The sequence below is a fragment of the Hyla sarda genome, unplaced genomic scaffold (genome assembly GCF_029499605.1).
Source record: "Hyla sarda isolate aHylSar1 unplaced genomic scaffold, aHylSar1.hap1 scaffold_1787, whole genome shotgun sequence".
In the NCBI taxonomy this organism is placed as follows: domain Eukaryota; kingdom Metazoa; phylum Chordata; class Amphibia; order Anura; family Hylidae; genus Hyla; species Hyla sarda.
In genome coordinates this window covers 41,340-54,448 of record NW_026608432.1, presented here as the reverse complement: position 1 = coordinate 54,448, position 13,109 = coordinate 41,340, and the positions used below count along the sequence as shown (strand labels likewise).

At 46.1% G+C, this 13,109-nt stretch overlaps 6 non-coding genes across 6 annotated transcripts; all 6 read right to left on the bottom strand.

The window, feature by feature from the left end:
* Positions 1-105: 105 nt before the first annotated feature.
* LOC130313876 (U2 spliceosomal RNA) lies at positions 106-296 on the bottom strand. Its single transcript, XR_008861720.1, has one exon. It is a non-coding gene; the product is annotated as a U2 spliceosomal RNA (small nuclear RNA).
* A 2,093-nt stretch (positions 297-2,389) lies between these two features.
* On the bottom strand, positions 2,390-2,580 carry LOC130313875 (U2 spliceosomal RNA). The gene has a single exon (XR_008861719.1). It is a non-coding gene; the product is annotated as a U2 spliceosomal RNA (small nuclear RNA).
* A 2,089-nt stretch (positions 2,581-4,669) lies between these two features.
* LOC130313885 (U2 spliceosomal RNA) lies at positions 4,670-4,860 on the bottom strand. Its single transcript, XR_008861728.1, has one exon. It is a non-coding gene; the product is annotated as a U2 spliceosomal RNA (small nuclear RNA).
* A 2,712-nt stretch (positions 4,861-7,572) lies between these two features.
* On the bottom strand, positions 7,573-7,763 carry LOC130313882 (U2 spliceosomal RNA). Its single transcript, XR_008861725.1, has one exon. It is a non-coding gene; the product is annotated as a U2 spliceosomal RNA (small nuclear RNA).
* Positions 7,764-9,862: 2,099 nt separating this feature from the next.
* On the bottom strand, positions 9,863-10,053 carry LOC130313874 (U2 spliceosomal RNA). Its single transcript, XR_008861718.1, has one exon. It is a non-coding gene; the product is annotated as a U2 spliceosomal RNA (small nuclear RNA).
* A 2,104-nt stretch (positions 10,054-12,157) lies between these two features.
* On the bottom strand, positions 12,158-12,348 carry LOC130313873 (U2 spliceosomal RNA). Its single transcript, XR_008861717.1, has one exon. It is a non-coding gene; the product is annotated as a U2 spliceosomal RNA (small nuclear RNA).
* Between the last annotated feature and the right edge of the window lie 761 nt (positions 12,349-13,109).

Below are 13,109 nucleotides of genomic sequence, written 5' to 3'. Positions count from 1 at the left end.
TGTTTTTTGGCTGCAGCAGCAGCAAGGCCCACAGGGCTGGCTAGCTGGCTAGCCAGCAAGCAGGTAGCAATGAAAGTAGGAATCTTTCTTTTTAACCCTGTAAGGGGGTGGTGCACTGTACCCGAAGATACTGCCATATCGGGTCAATGCATAGGGCGACGGAAGCAAGCTTCGAAATCGGCCCCCGTTCTCAAAAATCCATTTAATATATGGTCCCCAGATAGGGGACGTATCAGATATTAAACTGATAAGAACAGATACTACACTTGATCTTAGCCAAAAGGCCGAGAAGCGATAACCGTGAAAGGGGCGGGCCCAACAAGGTGCCCTTCATGGGCACTATCACTGCTTGCTGTCAGGGAGGCTGCCAGACAATTTTCCATGCACACTCTGGGCTGGGGGGCAGTCAACCACCAGTACACACAGCAGAACCTAAACCCATACCATTATTGCTAAGCAGCAAGACAGGGGCCCATTGCACTCCCACGGGGCCTTTTTAAATGCAATCCATAACCCGGATTTGCCAGGAACCCTTCTTACTCCTCCTACTTGCATGTGACACTGGGCTTAGGATCTGCATAGGAAACACACACACAAGCACACACCTACCTTTGTTGCCTGCAGATGCCTCCTTGGCTGTCCCCAAACGGTATCAAACCAACACCCACGGGAAGCTGTAAGCATAGAGGACATGCCTGCACCCCATTGGACTTACCTGTGTGGGTTAAACCCGGGTTATTTGACAACCTATGGCGGTGATGGTTCTGCTCAGGCAGAGCAGTGCTGATGCTCCTCATAAAGCTGTCGCTGCTGTGAAGGTTCTAGGTGACATCACAAATCCCTATGGTTACATACACAACAAAGCTGGGTTGTTGTTGTTTACACTCTGCAAGGCCTGTGGAAGTGAGTGACATCATAGCACTGTAGTTCTGAGGGTTCTAGATGGATGCAACAATCTCCTGTTGCTTCTATGAAGGCCATAATAGACGACATCACCAAACAGCTCCATAGTCACATACACAGCAAAGGAGAGATGTTGTTTACACCTAGTGATGTCAGTGGTATTGAGTGACATCACAGCACAGTGCTAAGGCTCCTGGGCCTGGACACAGCAGCGGCTGCAATATCTCAACGGAGAATACGTTTATATATATGTGTGTGTGTGCGCGTATATATATATATATATATATATATATATATATATATATATATATATTTCTCTGCCGAAATCACTTTTAAACCCATTTCCACCTTTTTTTCCCTTCTCTTCCTCTTACTTTTTTTTCACGTTTTTTTACGTTTTTCTCCTTTTCGCCTCTTTTCTGGGCGTATTATTCTTCTTTTTCTTCTTTTTTTTCATCTAATGCATACCCCATCAGTGCAGCAATGCTTATTCAATACCGCCAGCAGATGGAGACACTGGGGGATAATTTTCTAAGGATTTATACTGATTTTTCCTGTCTGAATTTGTCGCACAGAAAGTTGCAGGCCAAATATGTGTGACATTTCTGCGACTTTAGCTTCTAGAGCATTTTTACAACATTATACATAGGTGCTGAATACATAAAAAGCGACTGTTCAGCGACAGACAAGTCGCATCGGCTGAAAGTAGGCCAGAATGTCAGTCCATGTTGGAGCAGGTTTAGATACAGTCTAAAGTATAGATCTCAAAGTCTGTGCACAGAATTTAGCAAGGGCCTCGCACCTTCTGATGCATCAGGTAGGTGCACAATAGCATAGCCTAACCCTCTGTACTTTGGTCTATATTGATGCGGGACATAGACAGCCAGCTGATGACCAATCCATTAGTGCAATGGATGGCTGGAAGCATTTGTCTTTGCCTTTGCAATACCACAGAAGCAATGCATGGTCAATGTACAGCAATGACACACCTGTGTGAACAGCCAGGAGACCCCCCCCCCCCCCATGTTATGTTACATAGTTACATAGTTAGTACGGTCGAAAAAAGACATATGTCCATCAAGTTCAACCAGGGAATTAAGGGGTAGGGGTGTGGCGCGATATTGGGGAAGGGATGAGATTTTATATTTCTTCATAAGCATTAATCTTATTTTGTCAATTAGGAACATTCAGCACCCACCCGCTATCAAGGCAGCTGCCTATCATGTCATGCCCTACCTGCACAGGTGTGCTGGCTACTCAAATGATCCAATTAAGGAGGCCATTTAGTCAGCAGCAGCAGAAGTCCTGTGCCTGGACGCTCCAACAGCGGCCAGACACAAGCAGAAGCAGAAGCAGCAGAAGCAGCAGCAGCACCACCTTTTGTTTTTTGGCTGCAGCAGCAGCAAGGCCCACAGGGCTGGCTAGCTGGCTAGCCAGCAAGCAGGTAGCAATGAAAGTAGGAATCTTTCTTTTTAACCCTGTAAGGGGGTGGTGCACTGTACCCGAAGATACTGCCATATCGGGTCAATGCATAGGGCGACGGAAGCAAGCTTCGAAATCGGCCCCCGTTCTCAAAAATCCATTTAATATATGGTCCCCAGATAGGGGACGTATCAGATATTAAACTGATAAGAACAGATACTACACTTGATCTTAGCCAAAAGGCCGAGAAGCGATAACCGTGAAAGGGGCGGGCCCAACAAGGTGCCCTTCATGGGCACTATCACTGCTTGCTGTCAGGGAGGCTGCCAGACAATTTTCCATGCACACTCTGGGCTGGGGGGCAGTCAACCACCAGTACACACAGCAGAACCTAAACCCATACCATTATTGCTAAGCAGCAAGACAGGGGCCCATTGCACTCCCACGGGGCCTTTTTAAATGCAATCCATAACCCGGATTTGCCAGGAACCCTTCTTACTCCTCCTACTTGCATGTGACACTGGGCTTAGGATCTGCATAGGAAACACACACACAAGCACACACCTACCTTTGTTGCCTGCAGATGCCTCCTTGGCTGTCCCCAAACGGTATCAAACCAACACCCACGGGAAGCTGTAAGCATAGAGGACATGCCTGCACCCCATTGGACTTACCTGTGTGGGTTAAACCCGGGTTATTTGACAACCTATGGCGGTGATGGTTCTGCTCAGGCAGAGCAGTGCTGATGCTCCTCATAAAGCTGTCGCTGCTGTGAAGGTTCTAGGTGACATCACAAATCCCTATGGTTACATACACAACAAAGCTGGGTTGTTGTTGTTTACACTCTGCAAGGCCTGTGGAAGTGAGTGACATCATAGCACTGTAGTTCTGAGGGTTCTAGATGGATGCAACAATCTCCTGTTGCTTCTATGAAGGCCATAATAGACGACATCACCAAACAGCTCCATAGTCACATACACAGCAAAGGAGAGATGTTGTTTACACCTAGTGATGTCAGTGGTATTGAGTGACATCACAGCACAGTGCTAAGGCTCCTGGGCCTGGACACAGCAGCGGCTGCAATATCTCAACGGAGAATACGTTTATATATATGTGTGTGTGTGCGCGTATATATATATATATATATATATATATATATATATATATATATATTTCTCTGCCGAAATCACTTTTAAACCCATTTCCACCTTTTTTTCCCTTCTCTTCCTCTTACTTTTTTTTCACGTTTTTTTACGTTTTTCTCCTTTTCGCCTCTTTTCTGGGCGTATTATTCTTCTTTTTCTTCTTTTTTTTCGTCTAATGCATACCCCATCAGTGCAGCAATGCTTATTCAATACCGCCAGCAGATGGAGACACTGGGGGATAATTTTCTAAGGATTTATACTGATTTTTCCTGTCTGAATTTGTCGCACAGAAAGTTGCAGGCCAAATATGTGTGACATTTCTGCGACTTTAGCTTCTAGAGCATTTTTACAACATTATACATAGGTGCTGAATACATAAAAAGCGACTGTTCAGCGACAGACAAGTCGCATCGGCTGAAAGTAGGCCAGAATGTCAGTCCATGTTGGAGCAGGTTTAGATACAGTCTAAAGTATAGATCTCAAAGTCTGTGCACAGAATTTAGCAAGGGCCTCGCACCTTCTGATGCATCAGGTAGGTGCACAATAGCATAGCCTAACCCTCTGTACTTTGGTCTATATTGATGCGGGACATAGACAGCCAGCTGATGACCAATCCATTAGTGCAATGGATGGCTGGAAGCATTTGTCTTTGCCTTTGCAATACCACAGAAGCAATGCATGGTCAATGTACAGCAATGACACACCTGTGTGAACAGCCAGGAGACCCCCCCCCCCCATGTTATGTTACATAGTTACATAGTTAGTACGGTCGAAAAAAGACATATGTCCATCAAGTTCAATCAGGGAATTAAGGGGTAGGGGTGTGGCGCGATATTGGGGAAGGGATGAGATTTTATATTTCTTCATAAGCATTAATCTTATTTTGTCAATTAGGAACATTCAGCACCCACCCGCTATCAAGGCAGCTGCCTATCATGTCATGCCCTACCTGCACAGGTGTGCTGGCTACTCAAATGATCCAATTAAGGAGGCCATTTAGTCAGCAGCAGCAGAAGTCCTGTGCCTGGACGCTCCAACAGCGGCCAGACACAAGCAGAAGCAGAAGCAGCAGAAGCAGCAGCAGCACCACCTTTTGTTTTTTGGCTGCAGCAGCAGCAAGGCCCACAGGGCTGGCTAGCTGGCTAGCCAGCAAGCAGGTAGCAATGAAAGTAGGAATCTTTCTTTTTAACCCTGTAAGGGGGTGGTGCACTGTACCCGAAGATACTGCCATATCGGGTCAATGCATAGGGCGACGGAAGCAAGCTTCGAAATCGTCCCCCGTTCTCAAAAATCCATTTAATATATGGTCCCCAGATAGGGGACGTATCAGATATTAAACTGATAAGAACAGATACTACACTTGATCTTAGCCAAAAGGCCGAGAAGCGATAACCGTGAAAGGGGCGGGCCCAACAAGGTGCCCTTCATGGGCACTATCACTGCTTGCTGTCAGGGAGGCTGCCAGACAATTTTCCATGCACACTCTGGGCTGGGGGGCAGTCAACCACCAGTACACACAGCAGAACCTAAACCCATACCATTATTGCTAAGCAGCAAGACAGGGGCCCATTGCACTCCCACGGGGCCTTTTTAAATGCAATCCATAACCCGGATTTGCCAGGAACCCTTCTTACTCCTCCTACTTGCATGTGACACTGGGCTTAGGATCTGCATAGGAAACACACACACAAGCACACACCTACCTTTGTTGCCTGCAGATGCCTCCTTGGCTGTCCCCAAACGGTATCAAACCAACACCCACGGGAAGCTGTAAGCATAGAGGACATGCCTGCACCCCATTGGACTTACCTGTGTGGGTTAAACCCGGGTTATTTGACAACCTATGGCGGTGATGGTTCTGCTCAGGCAGAGCAGTGCTGATGCTCCTCATAAAGCTGTCGCTGCTGTGAAGGTTCTAGGTGACATCACAAATCCCTATGGTTACATACACAACAAAGCTGGGTTGTTGTTGTTTACACTCTGCAAGGCCTGTGGAAGTGAGTGACATCATAGCACTGTAGTTCTGAGGGTTCTAGATGGATGCAACAATCTCCTGTTGCTTCTATGAAGGCCATAATAGACGACATCACCAAACAGCTCCATAGTCACATACACAGCAAAGGAGAGATGTTGTTTACACCTAGTGATGTCAGTGGTATTGAGTGACATCACAGCACAGTGCTAAGGCTCCTGGGCCTGGACACAGCAGCGGCTGCAATATCTCAACGGAGAATACGTTTATATATGTGTGTGTGTGCGCGTATATATATATATATATATATATATTTCTCCGCCGAAATCACTTTTAAACCCATTTCCACCTTTTTTTCCCTTCTCTTCCTCTTACTTTTTTTTCACGTTTTTTTACGTTTTTCTCCTTTTCGCCTCTTTTCTGGGCGTATTATTCTTCTTTTTCTTCTTTTTTTTCGTCTAATGCATACCCCATCAGTGCAGCAATGCTTATTCAATACCGCCAGCAGATGGAGACACTGGGGGATAATTTTCTAAGGATTTATACTGATTTTTCCTATCAAACCAACACCCACGGGAAGCTGTAAGCATAGAGGACATGCCTGCACCCCATTGGACTTACCTGTGTGGGTTAAACCCGGGTTATTTGACAACCTATGGCGGTGATGGTTCTGCTCAGGCAGAGCAGTGCTGATGCTCCTCATAAAGCTGTCGCTGCTGTGAAGGTTCTAGGTGACATCACAAATCCCTACAGCTCCATAGTCACATACACAGCAAAGGAGAGATGTTGTTTACACCTAGTGATGTCAGTGGTATTGAGTGACATCACAGCACAGTGCTAAGGCTCCTGGGCCTGGACACAGCAGCGGCTGCAATATCTCAACGGAGAATACGTTTATATATATGTGTGTGTGTGCGCGTATATATATATATATATATATATATATATATATATATTTCTCCGCCGAAATCACTTTTAAACCCATTTCCACCTTTTTTTCCCTTCTCTTCCTCTTACTTTTTTTTCACGTTTTTTTACGTTTTTCTCCTTTTCGCCTCTTTTCTGGGCGTATTATTCTTCTTTTTCTTCTTTTTTTTCGTCTAATGCATACCCCATCAGTGCAGCAATGCTTATTCAATACCGCCAGCAGATGGAGACACTGGGGGATAATTTTCTAAGGATTTATACTGATTTTTCCTGTCTGAATTTGTCGCACAGAAAGTTGCAGGCCAAATATGTGTGACATTTCTGCGACTTTAGCTTCTAGAGCATTTTTACAACATTATACATAGGTGCTGAATACATAAAAAGCGACTGTTCAGCGACAGACAAGTCGCATCGGCTGAAAGTAGGCCAGAATGTCAGTCCATGTTGGAGCAGGTTTAGATACAGTCTAAAGTATAGATCTCAAAGTCTGTGCACAGAATTTAGCAAGGGCCTCGCACCTTCTGATGCATCAGGTAGGTGCACAATAGCATAGCCTAACCCTCTGTACTTTGGTCTATATTGATGCGGGACATAGACAGCCAGCTGATGACCAATCCATTAGTGCAATGGATGGCTGGAAGCATTTGTCTTTGCCTTTGCAATACCACAGAAGCAATGCATGGTCAATGTACAGCAATGACACACCTGTGTGAACAGCCAGGAGACCCCCCCCCCCCCCCATGTTATGTTACATAGTTACATAGTTAGTACGGTCGAAAAAAGACATATGTCCATCAAGTTCAACCAGGGAATTAAGGGGTAGGGGTGTGGCGCGATATTGGGGAAGGGATGAGATTTTATATTTCTTCATAAGCATTAATCTTATTTTGTCAATTAGGAACATTCAGCACCCACCCGCTATCAAGGCAGCTGCCTATCATGTCATGCCCTACCTGCACAGGTGTGCTGGCTACTCAAATGATCCAATTAAGGAGGCCATTTAGTCAGCAGCAGCAGAAGTCCTGTGCCTGGATGCTCCAACAGCGGCCAGACACAAGCAGAAGCAGAAGCAGCAGAAGCAGCAGCAGCACCACCTTTTGTTTTTTGGCTGCAGCAGCAGCAAGGCCCACAGGGCTGGCTAGCTGGCTAGCCAGCAAGCAGGTAGCAATGAAAGTAGGAATCTTTCTTTTTAACCCTGTAAGGGGGTGGTGCACTGTACCCGAAGATACTGCCATATCGGGTCAATGCATAGGGCGACGGAAGCAAGCTTCAAAATCGGCCCCCGTTCTCAAAAATCCATTTAATATATGGTCCCCAGATAGGGGACGTATCAGATATTAAACTGATAAGAACAGATACTACACTTGATCTTAGCCAAAAGGCCGAGAAGCGATAACCGTGAAAGGGGCGGGCCCAACAAGGTGCCCTTCATGGGCACTATCACTGCTTGCTGTCAGGGAGGCTGCCAGACAATTTTCCATGCACACTCTGGGCTGGGGGGCAGTCAACCACCAGTACACACAGCAGAACCTAAACCCATACCATTATTGCTAAGCAGCAAGACAGGGGCCCATTGCACTCCCACGGGGCCTTTTTAAATGCAATCCATAACCCGGATTTGCCAGGAACCCTTCTTACTCCTCCTACTTGCATGTGACACTGGGCTTAGGATCTGCATAGGAAACACACACACAAGCACACACCTACCTTTGTTGCCTGCAGATGCCTCCTTGGCTGTCCCCAAACGGTATCAAACCAACACCCACGGGAAGCTGTAAGCATAGAGGACATGCCTGCACCCCATTGGACTTACCTGTGTGGGTTAAACCCGGGTTATTTGACAACCTATGGCGGTGATGGTTCTGCTCAGGCAGAGCAGTGCTGATGCTCCTCATAAAGCTGTCGCTGCTGTGAAGGTTCTAGGTGACATCACAAATCCCTATGGTTACATACACAACAAAGCTGGGTTGTTGTTGTTTACACTCTGCAAGGCCTGTGGAAGTGAGTGACATCATAGCACTGTAGTTCTGAGGGTTCTAGATGGATGCAACAATCTCCTGTTGCTTCTATGAAGGCCATAATAGACGACATCACCAAACAGCTCCATAGTCACATACACAGCAAAGGAGAGATGTTGTTTACACCTAGTGATGTCAGTGGTATTGAGTGACATCACAGCACAGTGCTAAGGCTCCTGGGCCTGGACACAGCAGCGGCTGCAATATCTCAACGGAGAATACGTTTATATATATGTGTGTGTGTGCGCGTATATATATATATATATATATATATATATATATATATATATATATATATTTCTCCGCCGAAATCACTTTTAAACCCATTTCCACCTTTTTTTCCCTTCTCTTCCTCTTACTTTTTTTTCACGTTTTTTTACGTTTTTCTCCTTTTCGCCTCTTTTCTGGGCGTATTATTCTTCTTTTTCTTCTTTTTTTTCGTCTAATGCATACCCCATCAGTGCAGCAATGCTTATTCAATACCGCCAGCAGATGGAGACACTGGGGGATAATTTTCTAAGGATTTATACTGATTTTTCCTGTCTGAATTTGTCGCACAGAAAGTTGCAGGCCAAATATGTGTGACATTTCTGCGACTTTAGCTTCTAGAGCATTTTTACAACATTATACATAGGTGCTGAATACATAAAAAGCGACTGTTCAGCGACAGACAAGTCGCATCGGCTGAAAGTAGGCCAGAATGTCAGTCCATGTTGGAGCAGGTTTAGATACAGTCTAAAGTATAGATCTCAAAGTCTGTGCACAGAATTTAGCAAGGGCCTCGCACCTTCTGATGCATCAGGTAGGTGCACAATAGCATAGCCTAACCCTCTGTACTTTGGTCTATATTGATGCGGGACATAGACAGCCAGCTGATGACCAATCCATTAGTGCAATGGATGGCTGGAAGCATTTGTCTTTGCCTTTGCAATACCACAGAAGCAATGCATGGTCAATGTACAGCAATGACACACCTGTGTGAACAGCCAGGAGACCCCCCCCCCCCCCCCCCATGTTATGTTACATAGTTACATAGTTAGTACGGTCGAAAAAAGACATATGTCCATCAAGTTCAACCAGGGAATTAAGGGGTAGGGGTGTGGCGCGATATTGGGGAAGGGATGAGATTTTATATTTCTTCATAAGCATTAATCTTATTTTGTCAATTAGGAACATTCAGCACCCACCCGCTATCAAGGCAGCTGCCTATCATGTCATGCCCTACCTGCACAGGTGTGCTGGCTACTCAAATGATCCAATTAAGGAGGCCATTTAGTCAGCAGCAGCAGAAGTCCTGTGCCTGGACGCTCCAACAGCGGCCAGACACAAGCAGAAGCAGAAGCAGCAGAAGCAGCAGCAGCACCACCTTTTGTTTTTTGGCTGCAGCAGCAGCAAGGCCCACAGGGCTGGCTAGCTGGCTAGCCAGCAAGCAGGTAGCAATGAAAGTAGGAATCTTTCTTTTTAACCCTGTAAGGGGGTGGTGCACTGTACCCGAAGATACTGCCATATCGGGTCAATGCATAGGGCGACGGAAGCAAGCTTCGAAATCGGCCCCCGTTCTCAAAAATCCATTTAATATATGGTCCCCAGATAGGGGACGTATCAGATATTAAACTGATAAGAACAGATACTACACTTGATCTTAGCCAAAAGGCCGAGAAGCGATAACCGTGAAAGGGGCGGGCCCAACAAGGTGCCCTTCATGGGCACTATCACTGCTTGCTGTCAGGGAGGCTGCCAGACAATTTTCCATGCACACTCTGGGCTGGGGGGCAGTCAACCACCAGTACACACAGCAGAACCTAAACCCATACCATTATTGCTAAGCAGCAAGACAGGGGCCCATTGCACTCCCACGGGGCCTTTTTAAATGCAATCCATAACCCGGATTTGCCAGGAACCCTTCTTACTCCTCCTACTTGCATGTGACACTGGGCTTAGGATCTGCATAGGAAACACACACACAAGCACACACCTACCTTTGTTGCCTGCAGATGCCTCCTTGGCTGTCCCCAAACGGTATCAAACCAACACCCACGGGAAGCTGTAAGCATAGAGGACATGCCTGCACCCCATTGGACTTACCTGTGTGGGTTAAACCCGGGTTATTTGACAACCTATGGCGGTGATGGTTCTGCTCAGGCAGAGCAGTGCTGATGCTCCTCATAAAGCTGTCGCTGCTGTGAAGGTTCTAGGTGACATCACAAATCCCTATGGTTACATACACAACAAAGCTGGGTTGTTGTTGTTTACACTCTGCAAGGCCTGTGGAAGTGAGTGACATCATAGCACTGTAGTTCTGAGGGTTCTAGATGGATGCAACAATCTCCTGTTGCTTCTATGAAGGCCATAATAGACGACATCACCAAACAGCTCCATAGTCACATACACAGCAAAGGAGAGATGTTGTTTACACCTAGTGATGTCAGTGGTATTGAGTGACATCACAGCACAGTGCTAAGGCTCCTGGGCCTGGACACAGCAGCGGCTGCAATATCTCAACGGAGAATACGTTTATATATATGTGTGTGTGTGCGCGTATATATATATATATATATATATATATATATATATATATATATATATATATATATATATATTTCTCCGCCGAAATCACTTTTAAACCCATTTCCACCTTTTTTTCCCTTCTCTTCCTCTTACTTTTTTTTCACGTTTTTTTTACGTTTTTCTCCTTTTCGCCTCTTTTCTGGGCGTATTATTCTTCTTTTTCTTCTTTTTTTTCGTCTAATGCATACCCCATCAGTGCAGCAATGCTTATTCAATACCGCCAGCAGATGGAGACACTGGGGGATAATTTTCTAAGGATTTATACTGATTTTTCCTGTCTGAATTTGTCGCACAGAAAGTTGCAGGCCAAATATGTGTGACATTTCTGCGACTTTAGCTTCTAGAGCATTTTTACAACATTATACATAGGTGCTGAATACATAAAAAGCGACTGTTCAGCGACAGACAAGTCGCATCGGCTGAAAGTAGGCCAGAATGTCAGTCCATGTTGGAGCAGGTTTAGATACAGTCTAAAGTATAGATCTCAAAGTCTGTGCACAGAATTTAGCAAGGGCCTCGCACCTTCTGATGCATCAGGTAGGTGCACAATAGCATAGCCTAACCCTCTGTACTTTGGTCTATATTGATGCGGGACATAGACAGCCAGCTGATGACCAATCCATTAGTGCAATGGATGGCTGGAAGCATTTGTCTTTGCCTTTGCAATACCACAGAAGCAATGCATGGTCAATGTACAGCAATGACACACCTGTGTGAACAGCCAGGAGACCCCCCCCCCCCCCCCATGTTATGTTACATAGTTACATAGTTAGTACGGTCGAAAAAAGACATATGTCCATCAAGTTCAACCAGGGAATTAAGGGGTAGGGGTGTGGCGCGATATTGGGGAAGGGATGAGATTTTATATTTCTTCATAAGCATTAATCTTATTTTGTCAATTAGGAACATTCAGCACCCACCCGCTATCAAGGCAGCTGCCTATCATGTCATGCCCTACCTGCACAGGTGTGCTGGCTACTCAAATGATCCAATTAAGGAGGCCATTTAGTCAGCAGCAGCAGAAGTCCTGTGCCTGGACGCTCCAACAGCGGCCAGACACAAGCAGAAGCAGCAGAAGCAGCAGCAGCACCACCTTTTGTTTTTTGGCTGCAGCAGCAGCAAGGCCCACAGGGCTGGCTAGCTGGCTAGCCAGCAAGCAGGTAGCAATGAAAGTAGGAATCTTTCTTTTTAACCCTGTAAGGGGGTGGTGCACTGTACCCGAAGATACTGCCATATCGGGTCAATGCATAGGGCGACGGAAGCAAGCTTCGAAATCGGCCCCCGTTCTCAAAAATCCATTTAATATATGGTCCCCAGATAGGGGACGTATCAGATATTAAACTGATAAGAACAGATACTACACTTGATCTTAGCCAAAAGGCCGAGAAGCGATAACCGTGAAAGGGGCGGGCCCAACAAGGTGCCCTTCATGGGCACTATCACTGCTTGCTGTCAGGGAGGCTGCCAGACAATTTTCCATGCACACTCTGGGCTGGGGGGCAGTCAACCACCAGTACACACAGCAGAACCTAAACCCATACCATTATTGCTAAGCAGCAAGACAGGGGCCCATTGCACTCCCACGGGGCCTTTTTAAATGCAATCCATAACCCGGATTTGCCAGGAACCCTTCTTACTCCTCCTACTTGCATGTGACACTGGGCTTAGGATCTGCATAGGAAACACACACACAAGCACACACCTACCTTTGTTGCCTGCAGATGCCTCCTTGGCTGTCCCCAAACGGTATCAAACCAACACCCACGGAAAGCTGTAAGCATAGAGGACATGCCTGCACCCCATTGGACTTACCTGTGTGGGTTAAACCCGGGTTATTTGACAACCTATGGCGGTGATGGTTCTGCTCAGGCAGAGCAGTGCTGATGCTCCTCATAAAGCTGTCGCTGCTGTGAAGGTTCTAGGTGACATCACAAATCCCTATGGTTACATACACAACAAAGCTGGGTTGTTGTTGTTTACACTCTGCAAGGCCTGTGGAAGTGAGTGACATCATAGCACTGTAGTTCTGAGGGTTCTAGATGGATGCAACAATCTCCTGTTGCTTCTATGAAGGCCATAATAGACGACATCACCAAACAGCTCCATAGTCACATACACAGCAAAGGAGAGATGTTGTTTACACCTAGTGATGTC